This window comes from Zonotrichia leucophrys, chromosome 2 (genome assembly GCF_028769735.1).
Source record: "Zonotrichia leucophrys gambelii isolate GWCS_2022_RI chromosome 2, RI_Zleu_2.0, whole genome shotgun sequence".
In the NCBI taxonomy this organism is placed as follows: domain Eukaryota; kingdom Metazoa; phylum Chordata; class Aves; order Passeriformes; family Passerellidae; genus Zonotrichia; species Zonotrichia leucophrys.
Genome location: NC_088171.1, coordinates 9,047,051 through 9,061,247, shown reverse-complemented (window position 1 = coordinate 9,061,247; position 14,197 = coordinate 9,047,051).

Below are 14,197 nucleotides of genomic sequence, written 5' to 3'. Positions count from 1 at the left end.
CATTCAAATATCTGCAAATAATGAATATGTGATCCCACAAATAACAACAAACCAAGCTGGTTGCTTTCATTGAGGAAAATGATTATGAATCACTGTGTACTGTGGGCTCAATCCAACAACAACCAGCGTCAAAAGAAGTTTTTCCACAACTTCAAACAAGCAGGGAGCTGAGCTGTGTTTGCTCAGCTTTACCTGGTGTATCCAACACTCTCATATTGCACCATCAAGTAATAGGATTTATCAGGCCAGTAAGAATTTCCTAGGGCAGCCAAGAGTGGGCACATTTCACCTCCTGACTGCGAATGTGCAGCTCCCACTAATGTCAGCAGGGTTATGTATGGGCAAAATGAGGTCAGACTGTGTTGCCCTACTTTATGTGCCCTGTGGTATTACACTCAATTAAGTTTTGTCTCCCAGGACACAGCCTCTCTCCCACTTAAGTCACCAGGAACTTTGTCACTGCACAACAGTGCAGGAGGAGGAGGCATGAAATACCAATCTTTGATGCAGAGTGCAGTGAGTTTTAACCCGTGTGTTCAGGAACTTTCAGCTGCACTTCAAAAAGGGTGGGTTAAATTCAGTAAAAAAATTACCAGATCCATGAAAATCCAACATGGAGAATCTTCAGGAGAAGGTAACAGCTTTGCAAACTCACCCAGAGCGTTGCAGAGTGTAGCAGACTCAGCAAGAGCTGCTTCCCAAGGCAGCATCTTTCCTGCCCTCTGCCAACAGCCCTCCCTGATCCCTGCAGCAAGATCCTGAATATCATGGGCAACACCTCTTAGGCAGCAGACAATCAGTCACATCTTCTGTGTGGGTGACCACGTGCTTGACTACTTTGAAAATATTAACCACTCTTATGAACTGAAACTATAAATAGCTGTAGGAAGGAGAAAACAGTAAAAAAAATTCCTCATTGCAAACAAGTTGCCAGAGCAGACTTTGAGTGAAGCAGGTTTGGTCCTTGCCCCTTTGATGGGGTTTCTTCTGATTTTGAGCAAGTAGCTTGTTGTCCCTTTGGCTTTACCAGAGATGGGCAGAAAAAACATTACTGAGGATATTTTTCCACAGTCTATGGGGCCATCATGATGGGAAACACAGTGGATCAGATATCAGATATCTACTGCCTATGTGCCACTCTGAGGGATCTCCTCTATGGTGGTGTGCTTCTTGCCAGTGTGCTTCCTGCCAGATTTTTAATTCCGTTCTAAATACCTTTGGAAAGGAGGACAGATGGTTTTTTACATAATGCTAAACTCTGCATTACATACATACATCACAAGGAGGACCAACAAGGCTTTAGTCAGATCAAGAGTAAGAAATAATTTTGGCTTCTGATTGTGTCTCCACCATGGAGAGGAGATCCTTGCTGGCTGTAGAGTCTGGCTGGACAAGATCTCTGTGGGCAAATGAGTGAGCTGAGGCACCAAGAGCTCACAGAGACAGCTGCAAATATGTTTGAATGTAGGTGTCCTGACCTTACTTCTGAATTCTGCCTAAAATGTCATGTCAGCCTTTTGCAGAGGCTCCCCATGGAGTCCAGGCTACATTGGGAGCATCTTTGTTTCATCCAGTGGTTCCCATGTGGAGTGGATATGGATTTTCCTTAGCTGTGTGCAGGGACCAAGCTCTGGGCCCACATCTTCACCCCTTTCTGTTCTGGGCTGGGGTAAACCCAGTGTAGCCCAAACCCAGAGCTTTATTTGGGGCTGGCTCTCTACTGAGGGATTAGAACTTCAGAGAGGCCACAAACCTCAGTGCCTCTCTTTCCAAGAGCAGGGCACACTTGTTCAGCCTTGCCTGTGTAGGTATAAACACTGTGCACATACAGCCCAGTTAATTAAAAACTATTCCCACTCAATTCTCCCCCAGGGGAAGGAAGGGAGAAGATAAATGCTCATGGGAGGGGTGCTCATCACATTGCTTAATGTGATTTGGAGTGGGACATGCTGTGCTGTGGGGGGCTGAGGGAGCACCATGGAGAGCTGTCCCTGGACAGAAATCACCCTTAATATGTGCAATGTGGAAGGGAAGGAGTGATGTGCTTCCAAGAGAGAGAGCAGGAGACCAAAAACTTGCTCCCCAAGGCAAGGAGGCACAGATGGAGGCTTGCCCTGACACCCACCCAACACAGAATTCTTGCTTGGGACTTTTGGGGGTCTTGGGAACCTCCCAAGTTCCCAGTTTTTGGGCAGGTCAGGCAAAGGACGGGAGAAATCCCCAGCACCTGAGTGTGGGCAGGACACAGCCTGGTCTGTGCTCTGGTGTGCCTGAGTGGCTCAGCTCTGCCACCAGGAGCTGTCCTGGGCATCAGACACAGAACAGCCACAGCTCTCCACCCTCTGCTCCCAAGTCACTCATGGGAGTCACTGATGGACGCACCAGGAATCACTGGGGACACTCCAGGAGTCACTCATGGGCACACCGGGAGACCCTGGGGACATACCAGAAGTCACTGGGGACACTCCAGGAGCCACTGGGGACACACCAGCAGTCACTCACAGACACACCAGAAGTCACTGGGGACACACCAGGAAATCACTCATGGATATACCAGGAAATCACTGATGGACACACCAGGAGGCACTCACGGACACACCAGGAGTCACTGGGCCTGCCTTAGGGCTGTGTGGATGTGCAAGGGCTCACAGGGAGCAAGTGCAGATGCCTCAGGAGCTCTGGTGCCTTCCAGCAGGTGCTGAACAACACCAGGGGCAGAAGAAAAGCTGTAGCTTTGTGGGATCTGCTGGCTGCAGCCAAAGCTGACCTATGTGCACCACCAAGGTTCTGGGCATGCCAAGTGTTCGTGCCTTTCCCAAACCAGGATTAAACCAAGTGCATTTAGAAACAGGCAGGGTGCTGCCACTCCTCAGGGCAGGGGGATGTGTCTGTGCAGCCCCTGCCCCACCAGGGACTCAGCATGGAGACATCTGGACAGCAGTGGTGCCATTCCTGAGGGAGATGTGCCGTGGGTTCCTCACCTGGGGCTCAGGCTCTTGTGAACCTGTGACTAAAGAAGCTTGCAGGGTAGGACCAAAGTGTCCCAAATGTTCAAAATGAGAGAAAAGACAGATTTCATCCTATAGGTCCCCATATTGCTGCTTTACAAATGTAAAAAAGGCCAAGTTAGGACTCTCCTCGAAGCTGCCCCTTGCACCAGGGAAGTGTTTTGCCTGATCACAAAATGTTCCTTTTTAGGGGTGTTTTTTTTCTCTTAGCAAGGAAATACCTGAACATTGTTTATCAACTGAAGCAAGGAATGAAATAAACCTAAATGTTTCACCTCATTTGGGTGTAACTGAATATGCAGGAAAATTGGAATATCTTCCTGTAGATTATACATTGGAGCTATTTTTTTCCTATTTATATGGATCTTGACAGGACAGAACTCTTTATTGAGAGTTAAATAATGACATCTGCTATCAGGAATATCAAATCCAGTAGAAGATGTTTCATATTAAAATAGAAACTCATGGCCAAATTTCCTCTTGATGAATACAGACACAGCTTTATAAACTTCTTCAAAGTTTCACTCTTTACACCAGAATAAAATTCAGCTCAGGGAGTTTCTATTAACACTTATTCACATGTGCAAAAAGAGTCTGCTTTTAAAAAGTGTCTCACAACAACAACAAGAAGAAAAAAAGGCAGAAACAAACCCTCAGACCTCTCAGGCTTTGTTGCATTAGGTGGAATTGAAGTGACCTCTAGTGATTCCCTGCTAACCGTGCAGCTTGGCAGCTGCCTGCGCTGAGCTCAGGGCTGAGAGGGGATGTGTGCTGCTCTTTCAGCTGGTAAAAATGCAATCAATATCTGATTAAGGCAAAATTACGGCAATTAACAGCCTTTACAATAGCAATTCTTACAATTCAAGTGTAGAATGTTTTCCCAATCTCTACTGTTCCTTTCCATGCAAGCTGTGCATTGTTAAAAGGAGTGTTTTTATCAGTCTGCTTAAAAATCAGCAACACAATGAATTTATTAGTAACTTATCATCCATGTGTCTTTTGGCAGTGCTGACGTGCTGTTCTGTAGGAATAGACAGGACAGGAAGTGCATTAGATTTGTGATTTAACTCATTTGTTCCTATTTTTTGGAACAGTCACAGGCTGATCACAAAATTATTACCAGTTGTGTAGGGAGTGTTGCTGTGGGGCTAAGCCATCCCCATTCCCAGGTTCAAGCAGAGATTATCACCTCTGCAAGGTCATCTTTCCTCTCCCAGACTATTAAGGTTTTTTTTTTTTAAAAAAAAGAGCATAGAGAGAGAGGATGTTACAATTCATCAGCGGTGGGGGAAATGAAAATTGTGTATCAGCCAAATTATGTCAGTTTACCACGAAAATCAATACCAAAGGGGGTTAGAAATGGGATGTCATCATTCAGAGGCAATGCAGGAGAAGATCTGTCAGCAGCAAGACGGCTGTGAGCTCTGTCCCTGCATTCCCCAGGGATAGCTCAGGGCTGAGGAAGGCAGAAAAAATCATTGATTCCTCTGGCTCAGGAGATTGGGATGGGCACAAAGGAGATGCTCAGGAGATGCTGAGCTCTGCTGGGACTCAGAATATAGATATTTAAAAAACAAGCCTTTCATAGATCAGATGTGTCAATCTCTGAATCAGAGCTGGGTGAAAACCAGGACCCTATTCCTACCAGAAGAAAACCCACTGAGCTGCTTTGGTTTCCTTCATGTTTTGAAGAATTAATCTCTGACCTCTGATTCTTTCCTGCCCTATCTCTACGTCCATTAAATCCATGAGGTGTGACATCTGCAGGAAGGAGGACAAGAGCATTGCTTCTGTCTTGCTCTCTCTCCCTGCTGTCAGCTCTCCACGACGGCCATACCAAGAACAAAACGCAATTTAAATCATTCCCAGGGCTGATTTTGCATTCCCTGTAATTTTCATGGAGGCTGTGCCACAGCCTCTGCAATGGAATGAGCTCCCTTGTTGCGGTCAGTGCCAGGCTGATCACCCACTTGCAATAAAGATCCTTTTTTCCCCCTGGATTTGTCAGCACCTTCCACTCCCACCAGCCAGTGCTATTTGTGACATTCCTCAGGCACACTTCAGAAGGACTTCACATGGAAATGAGGAGTTCTGCAATGGGAGTTTCCAGACTCACTGTCTCAGCCTGACCCTCTGCCTGCCCAACTCAGCCCTGTCAGGGATTCTGGGGACCCTCCTGCCTCTCTGTGGTGTCCATGGTGTAAAACCAGGCTGTATTCCTAAAAACCTTCTGCTTTCTACCCCCAAAATGCAAGGCTGGACCTGAGTGTTGGGCTGTAGTTGTCAGAGTATGATTTCACCTGCCACTGCTCAGGAGCATCTTCAGAGTTCAGCCTCCTCCGTCCTGAGGCATGAAAGAACTTGGAGGAGTAAAATGATGCATGTGTTTGTCCAGGGCTAGAAATCAGCCAGAGAAAACCCATTTGTCTCCCCAGAATGAATCCAGCCACCAGAGAGTGCCAGCCCAAGCTCTGCTCTGCCTGGGCAAACCTGCAGAGCCATGACTGGGGCCAAGCAACAGGTCCCATCCACATTTCTGTGTGAAGGCAAATATGGCTCAATCTCTGTTTGCTTTTAAGGCTTAGAGACTGAAGGGAAACATTTTTGTTTGTTGTGAGCAGCATAATCAATAAAAACAGGTGGATGGGTAAAAGCAGGGGGCTCAGCATGGGATGATCTGGTGCTAACCCTGAATTATCTTTTAGGCTGAGGCATCTTTATTGGTGTTAAACCAAAACAGAATCCTTCTGTGCATCAGTTAATTTCTTTCACAAAGAAACATGCACATTTTATTAAGCTCCTTATAAATTTCATTTTCATTTTGGATTAAATGATATAATTTTAATGAAAGGCAGCAGCTAGAAAAATGCATTTTGTCTTGAAAGAATCACTTTCTGGTAAAGCACCATTTCCTATTTTTTAAAGCCAGGACTCTGATAATCCAAATACTTGCATAGCCTTTTGTTACCAACCCTGAAAGCTGTAAAAATATGATTTATTTTCCACATGCATGCTGTGGGTTTATTTTTCCAGCTAAGGAATGAGAATACAGAAGCTAGTTTCACTTTTGTGGTCTAATAGGTCAGTGCAGATTTACCATTTTAAACATGTGCAGCCATAAATACAAAACAAAACAAACTGTTGCTGCTGCTGTGATCCAAACCCCAAATTAAAAACAAATACAAATTAGAAATCCCCTTTAGAAACCTCATCTGTCTAAAGCTGCTGAAATATTGTCTTGATGACAGAACTTCTCACATAACAACACTGCATAATAGGTTGACCATTTAGAGTGTTTTCACTAAACTTTTGTTTGTTTTGAATATCCTCAGAGGCATTTTTAAATTTGACTCTGTGAGCATGTGTTTGCATGTCAATCCCAGATTGTGTTGGTTTTTTTCAAGTTATCTTCCAGCCTTCATTGTCTGCAGCGAAAATGTTAAACATGTGAATCTGAAATGTTAAGAAAAATGAAATAAGGAAATTTAAATAAAACTTGCTCTTGTGTTTAGGTAGTGGTAAAGCTTGCACAGTTGAAATTGGGATCAGGAGATGATTCAAAAGTAGCAGAGTGAAACATTTAAATTCTTTGATGCTGGAAACCATAGAAAAGTGTAAAGCAGCCAGCTGGGTACCAGCCCACCCAGCTCAGCCTGTCCACAGAGAGTCTCACCCCAGCCCTCCATGAGCACTTGCTTGAAGAAGGAGAAACACAGTGAATATTTTGAATATTGACATAGTGAATATATTGAATATTTTACAAAAGGTTCACTGCTGCCCGAAGGAAAGTTTTTCTAAGGGAAGGAGTTTGACAATCCATTCCTTAGAAAATACCTGGCTGAATTCATTGGGACTGGAAGCAATGGTGGATGCAGGATCAGAGGCTGCCCAAACAGCCTGGAGAAACCAGTGCTGCACACTGTGCTCCTGCAGATTCCTCACAGCCATCTCTGCAGACCTGGCTTTTCTGCCTTGGTACCCAGAGTGGATTTAGGAATGTCAAGGGAGAAGCAGGAGAGAGGAGGGGCAGCCCTGGGGCTGAGGAGTCCCCTCAGCTCCTCCCCAGCATCTCCTGCAGGGCTTTCCAAAGGGAGGAACCTCCACACTTCCCTCATGCCAGAGGGCAGTGAGTCAAAATATTACAACTACACAAGGTTCCCTGGTCCTGGTGGAGCTGCACAAGCTGCCAGGGTCCAAAAGCAAAAAAAAAAGTTACCAACAAAACCTAACACTAATGACAAGGACAATGTCTAAAAGCACAGTGAACCCCTTTGAAGGTGTTGAGATTAATGTCTCTTCTTGCTGTATCTTCCTGTGGCTTAGCCAACATTGTGAAAGCTGTAAAGTGTTGAATTTTCATTTTTAGGCCCCCTTGCACAGGGCAGAACCTGACACATGGCTGCAGGCAGACCTCACTCCTGGAGAGCAGCTGGAAAGCCCCTGAGTAGCAAAAACCCCAATGTTTTTGGAGTTTCACAAGGAAAATGACTATAAACCAGGTTTTGTAGCTTGACTTTGCATAGGAATAACCTAAAGGCTGTTGAAATGTCCAGGTAAAGACAAAGCTGTGCAGGGAAAGCTTCATTCACCCTGCAGAGAGGAGCAAGTCAAAGATAACTGAAGCACAGCTTGAAAAGCACTTTGCTGTGGTTTCCAGGAAAATGCTGATACTGGACATGGGAGGAAGAGAGAAATGGCTCATGGATACATCTGGAAATTTACTGGATCCACCACAGAAATTCAATTTGTCCCTTTAAGCCCTTAACCAAGCTGCTCTGCACCCAAAGCAGATGGGAAGCAGCACTTGGGATGACACATCCAGAGGGGATGATGTTCCACCGGTCCATCACATCAGCTGTACTGTCAGGGCAGCTGGGAAAGGAGAAACTCGAATTTGTGATAGGAGCAGAGTGCCTGAGCAAGCACAAGCCAAATATCTCAACCCTGGTATTGTAAAAAAAAAAAAAACAACAAAAAAAACCCAAAACAAAACAAAACAAAAAAAAAAACAGAGCAGGTTTTAGGTGAAAAAGGGATCAAAGATTGAGAGCCAAACAGAGAATGGGATTTATGGTACCAGACTGGGTCAGTTAATGTAGAACTGTTCTTTGATAAAGTCAGCGATTTTATTTTATTTTTAGAGAGAACAATTGATCTAAGGTGAGTTTGCAATGATGCTACATTAGTGTGTGCCACCTCAGCCTGGGAGGATGGAAACAAGCAGGGCTGATGTGCAGGCTGAGGGCTTGGCTGTGAGGGGCTGTGGAGAGCTCACTGTGAAAATGGAAGGAGGGGACAAATGGATTTCCTCACACATTGATTGTTTCACTTATCTACTCCAATGTCCTGGCAGAAATTTAGGACTGTGTGAAGGTGGGTGACAAGAGCTGACACAGTCAATAAATGTGACCAAAATACTCACCAGAAAGCCTGAGACAACCTTGACCAAATAATAGAAATTATGAAAAAATTATAATCAGAGGTGCTCCTTGTGAATAAAACGTTATTCCTGTTATAAATGGAAGGCAAGAAGGGAGACCAGAGTCCCTCAGGCATTAACCTCATCCATGTAACAATCAGGAATGCAGCATGCCTGTGCAAAAATCCAGCATGATGCTAGGAGGTGTCAGGTGAGGCATTTCCACCAGAGCTGGGGGAAAGCTTTGGGAAGAAGCACATTGGCACAGAAAAAAAGGGCGTTTGTAGTTGAATTGTTTTGCTTAGAATTCAATTGAGTCTGATGATGATGGAGATATAGGAAGGAAGTCAGGGGTTGTGTGCTCTGAAAGAGGAAGGACTGGAGATGGACCCTCTGCTGGAAGGCTGCTCATCCTTTGTGTACATTTACACTGGTCTGTTACACCACCCATTGCAAAACAAACATTCAGCAACACATCACATCTCTCCAGGAATTTCAACAGGTTTCACACATACCTCTACAGCTAATTACTTGTTACTTGAAGCAGTGATTTGTCACCATGATATTTTATGAAAAATCCCTTCGCCACGATATCTTCTCCTGGGAAGCTTCAGCTTCTCCATGTTTTCCTGTTTTGGAATCTGATTTGGAGAATTGTTTACCCAACATGTGAATTGCTTTTAATTAATGACCAATCCCAGTCCAGCTATGTCAAGACTCTGGCCAGTCATGGGTTTTTATTACTCATTCTTGTCCAGCCTTCTTTAGGTATCCTTTCTATTTCTTTAGTATATATAACATAACATAACATAACATAACATAACATAACATAACATAACATAACATAACATAACATAACATAACATCATATCATAAAGGAGCACAGGGCAGCCCCTGGTGCAGGGCCCAATTTTGGGTGGTTCCTGCATGGACAGAGTGCACAGCTCAGAGCCAGGGCTCAGTTTCTTCCCAGTATGATGAAAGGACTTTTGCCTGGCCAAACCTGAAACTCACACCCTTTTCCCTTGTCCAGTTTGGTGCCCAATTGACTATTCCTTATAGTAAGTTTTCTTCAATATTCATATAATATTCATATAATATTTATATAATATTTATATAATAGTTATATAATATTAATTATATATTATAATATATCATATATATTATATATATTATAGTATATATTATAATATATAACAATATGTTATATATATTATAATATATTGTATAAGATATAATTTATATTTAATTATATATAAAATATTTATATTTATAATTAAATATAAATTTATATATCTTTTTAATATATCCACAGTTATTATTGAACTAAAATCCTCCATTTTTCCAGCTTTATTGCAGGTAAAGAAACTGACAATTAACCTGATTCAGTTGTGAGTTAATTCATTTAATCTCCAGGTGCCCTTAATCTTGAAATTAATACCCCTAAAACATGTCTAAGTAGCATTCAACCTTCTTCCTTTAATTATGTGTATAATGAAGCTCATTTAGAGAGCAGCTAGCAGTATGGAGACCACATTGCAGGTGTTGCCCCTTTTTCCCACCCCAATCCAAATCCCCTTTTCCAGGTTAGTGTGAGTCAGGACTTCACTCAGCACCAGCAGACAACATTGGTTCTAAAATGGCACAAGGGCCTGGTGAGTTTGGGTTCTGTGAAATATGAAGAAGAATCAGTCTCAGTGGACCCAGCTTGTGGTGTGTTATGGTTTTTGCTGCCCTGTGACAGCAGGTAAAGAAGTTTCAGTGGCAGCAGTCTCCTCCTGCTCCTCCCCGCATTAATCTGCTCTGCCACACAGGACCCTGGCATCCCTCAAACACTGAAACCGAGCAAGAAACTGAAGTTAAACTATTGTCTTCTACCTGATCTCCTGAATCTGGAGGAAAGGAGGCTCAGCAGAGACCTTATCACTCTCTACCAGCACCTGAAAGGAGCTCACAGCCAGGTGGGAGTCAGTCCTCTCCCAAGGAGCAAGTGGTAGGACAAGGGCAATGGCCTCCAGTTCCACCAGGGAAGGTTTATATTGGATTTTAAGAAAGAATTGTTTCACAGAGAGGGCTGCCAAGCATTGGAACAGGCTGCCCATGGCAGTGGTGAAGTCCCATCCCTGCAGGTATTTATAAGACATGAGGATGTGGCACTTGGGGATATGGTTTAGTGCTGGGTGAACACCTGGACTTGGCATCTTGGGGGTCTTTTCCAAGCTAAGCCATTCTGTGATTCTGTGACACTTTGATTTACACCAGGAGGAGGGCTGGCATGGCACATGAGCATGGCAGGAGTTGTGTCCTGCAAGGAGTGCCCTCCCAGCAGCCCAGCCTGCAGCAGGCTGCCTTTCCAGAGCTGCTGCTTCCTTGCCTGCTCATTCTGCTCCTGTCTAAAGACTGCTGGGGATGCCAGGAGGAAAAAAATATAAATAAAAAACCTTACCCAAAGCACTGGTAATTAGTTCCTGTAAATGGGTTTCAGTCTGGTTACGTCTCTGGTTCAGTCTGATGTTAAGATTTTTTTCACACCCTTTCCAAAATCGCAAGTTAAAACTGGTTCTCTGAGAGTATTCTGGGACATTTGGTATAAACAATTCTGATGTAAAACTGCAACAAGCTGTTCTTTGGGTTGGTTTTTTTTGTGTGTTTCCTTAGGGTGCTTCAAATCATGGCACAAGAACCACACTCCTGTGGGAAACATGATCTTGCTCTCCCTGGGCAGCTGGGCAGCTCATCCAGCACTGCACAGCTCCCAGCACACCAGGCACCTCTCCTGGCACCTCTGGGCTTGGAATGGGCAGCCAAAACTCCAGAACAACCTTGTTCAAATCACTCCTCCCCATGCTTGTGCCCACCCCATCACCCCATGTGGGCCCATGTCCTTCCATCAACAAATCTTACTGGAGACAGGAGGAGGAAGGGGAAGGTGAGCTCTAACAATGGATCTCTAACTCATAAAACGGATTAGAGATGGCACAGGCTCTTCCTGGGTCCCTTGTGAGGTGGGTCCAGGCTCCCCATCCCTGTGGCTGTGCTGGAAGCGGCAGCACAGGTTGGGTAGAGGGTCAGGGAGGGGACTGGGAGGTCCTGGGGAAGGATTTCTCAGGGAATTGCATCATGGATTGCTGGCCTGGGGATGGGCAAAGGTGTGGTTGAAGGATGTACACAAGGCTTATTTAATTTTATGAGGCTGAGGAAGAAGAAAACCCTTGTGCCTTCATGCCCAGCATGAGCTCTGGTAACCAGGGCCAAAAATATCACAGAGCTGGCAAGAGTTGTTAACGGTCTGTCACACTGGCTCATCCTCCTTTGCTCATCCTCCTAAGAGAAGATTTACTCACCAACATAAAGAAATCAAAAAGAAAGTCTGAGGACTTTTGTGACACTTGGCTTTCATGTATCTTATTGTGGGTAACTTCCCGCCTCCACTCAGGAAGCAGCCCCAAATATCTTGTAAATAAACACCACCTTCATGGAGAAGGTTCTCATCCATTGTGTTGCCCTCTCTGCACTTTTAAATCAAACCCAGGAGATTTGACTAGAACGTGCCAGCATTTTTAAATTTGTTTTGATGTTTCTGCTGTTTCAGAAATGCTTGCCTTCAATACCTTGACCCCATGGCTGTAGCATTGTGTGTTTTATACAGGTTTTGTTGTAGAGCTGGTTATTTTTTATAAATTGAGATTATGGTTTGACACTCGGTTTCCCCCATGTTCTCCCTCACAACGGCTTCTTCCTGAGTTGTTTGGCACCACATGGCCTGCAAGGCCTCCTCACCCTCCCTCAGGTCTCCTCCTAATCCTTGGGATGAGCTTCACCTCCAGCCGAGGCCTCCACACCCTCTGCCCTCCCTGTGATGGACACCCAGGCTCTGGTTTGTCCCCTCCATGGTAAAGGATCAGCTGCAGCTGAATACTCCCAAGTCCATTGGGGACCTGCTGGGATTCATCCTGGAGTTCTGCAGGAGCTGCCATGTCATGGCAGGACCCTTCACTACCAAAAGTCCTGGAAGTCTCCCCTGATGGAGCTACTGAGTGTGAAAAAGGTGTGTGAGGGAAGGCCCCGGGAGCTACAGGGTTCAGCATCAGTTCCTGGAAAAGTTGTGGGGAGGATTCTACTGAGAGCTACCGAAAGGCATTTAAGGGATGATACAATCACCAGGCACCATCCCTGTGGGCTCACATGTGGAAATCCTGTCCTCAGTGCTCAGTTTGAGCAGACAGTGAAGCTGGGGGAGCTGCTGGGCCACGCTGGTGAGCAGGAGCTCGTGAGGGACTGATGGTGGGTGGAGAGGCTGAGGCCTTTCCTGGCTGGGGCTTTTCATTTGATGAGTGGGCTGGGTTTGCTTGCAGGATTTTTGGGTTCTTTTAGGGTATTTTTAGGTTTTTGAGGGTATTTATTGGTACTATTTTGATAAGACAAGTACTTCTGTGCTCAGTAAATCACTTGCTTAAGTGCCGTGAAAGGAGGGGAAAGCGAGGATGCAGCAGCTGCCAGGTGTGAGGTGCTCAGAGGATGCTGCCTCTGGGCTCAGCAATCCCTCACACCCTGCCTTGTGTGCCCACCCTGCTGGAACCCAGGACATTCCTTTGGCTGCCCTGGATGGCTCCAGACCGTGGCAAGGGCTCAGAGACCTTGGCACAGAGTCAAAACCACCTGTGCCTTTGATTTTAGCCCTTGGAAAAAGTTACCAACTTTGTGTGAGGAGTTACAAGCCACAAGGGTTTGAGTAGAATGATAGCAAATTTAGCACAGGGTGAAAAAGCAGAATTTTGGGGTTTTAGAATGGGAGTTCAAGAGGCAAGATGGAGCAATCTGGGCATGTCCTGTGCTTCTTCTCCTTCTTCTTGTCCTCCATCTTCTGCTGTGATGGTGACACTTCTGGATTGGTTTAGAGTAGAGACAGACTGTCTAACATAAGTGATGGTATTGGGAAATTATTCTAAATAAAGTACACATAGTTTTTAGTATTAAAATCTAACACCACCCCAAGGGTGGACACTGTGCCACAACCCGACCTGCTGGATAGATCTCAGCAGGTCAGAGAAAGAATGGAATAGATAAGAGAAAATAAACAGCCTTGAAAAGCAGAGCTGAGAAATCTCCACTTCTTCTCCAGTCGCAGGGCTGGGAAAAAAGACACTTCTAACACCTCAAAAGTCATCTCAACCACAGAAACCTGAGACCACCCCACCTCCTTCTGAGGCCAAACTGAGGGGGAGAAGTTGAGAAGGCAGCACCTCTGAGCAGGAGGAGCCCAAACTGGTGACACCCTGCACTCACTGTGACAACCCACAGGACCTCAGACACTTCATGGGTCAAATTCTCATCTCAAAGGGCAGAATCTCACCAGAAACAGCCACAGGAAAGAGGAGCAAGGAAACAGAGACTGATGCAGGTCTTCACTGAGGCTCCCCCAAGCTCTGTTGCACCACGGTGGCTCATGGCAGCCATTGGGTGAGCACAGCTACCACCTCTACAAACAGGTGAGGGATGGCAATGACAGGGACAGAGCTGCCAGCAGAGCCTCCTCCCACCCTCCTGAGCTGCCCTGAGATGGTACCTCTTTCCCTCGGGCAGCACAGCACAACCCTGGATGGGCTCTTGCACAGTAACAATTAAATTAAATTTCAGATACGTCATTTTAAACGTATCCAAAGTGTTTGCATTGTCATCAAACCAGTGACAGAGCTAATAAAGCCAGGGAAATATAGAGGCATTCAAGCCATTGCCATCATGCTCTTGTGTTTGACTTCATGTTTCTTGC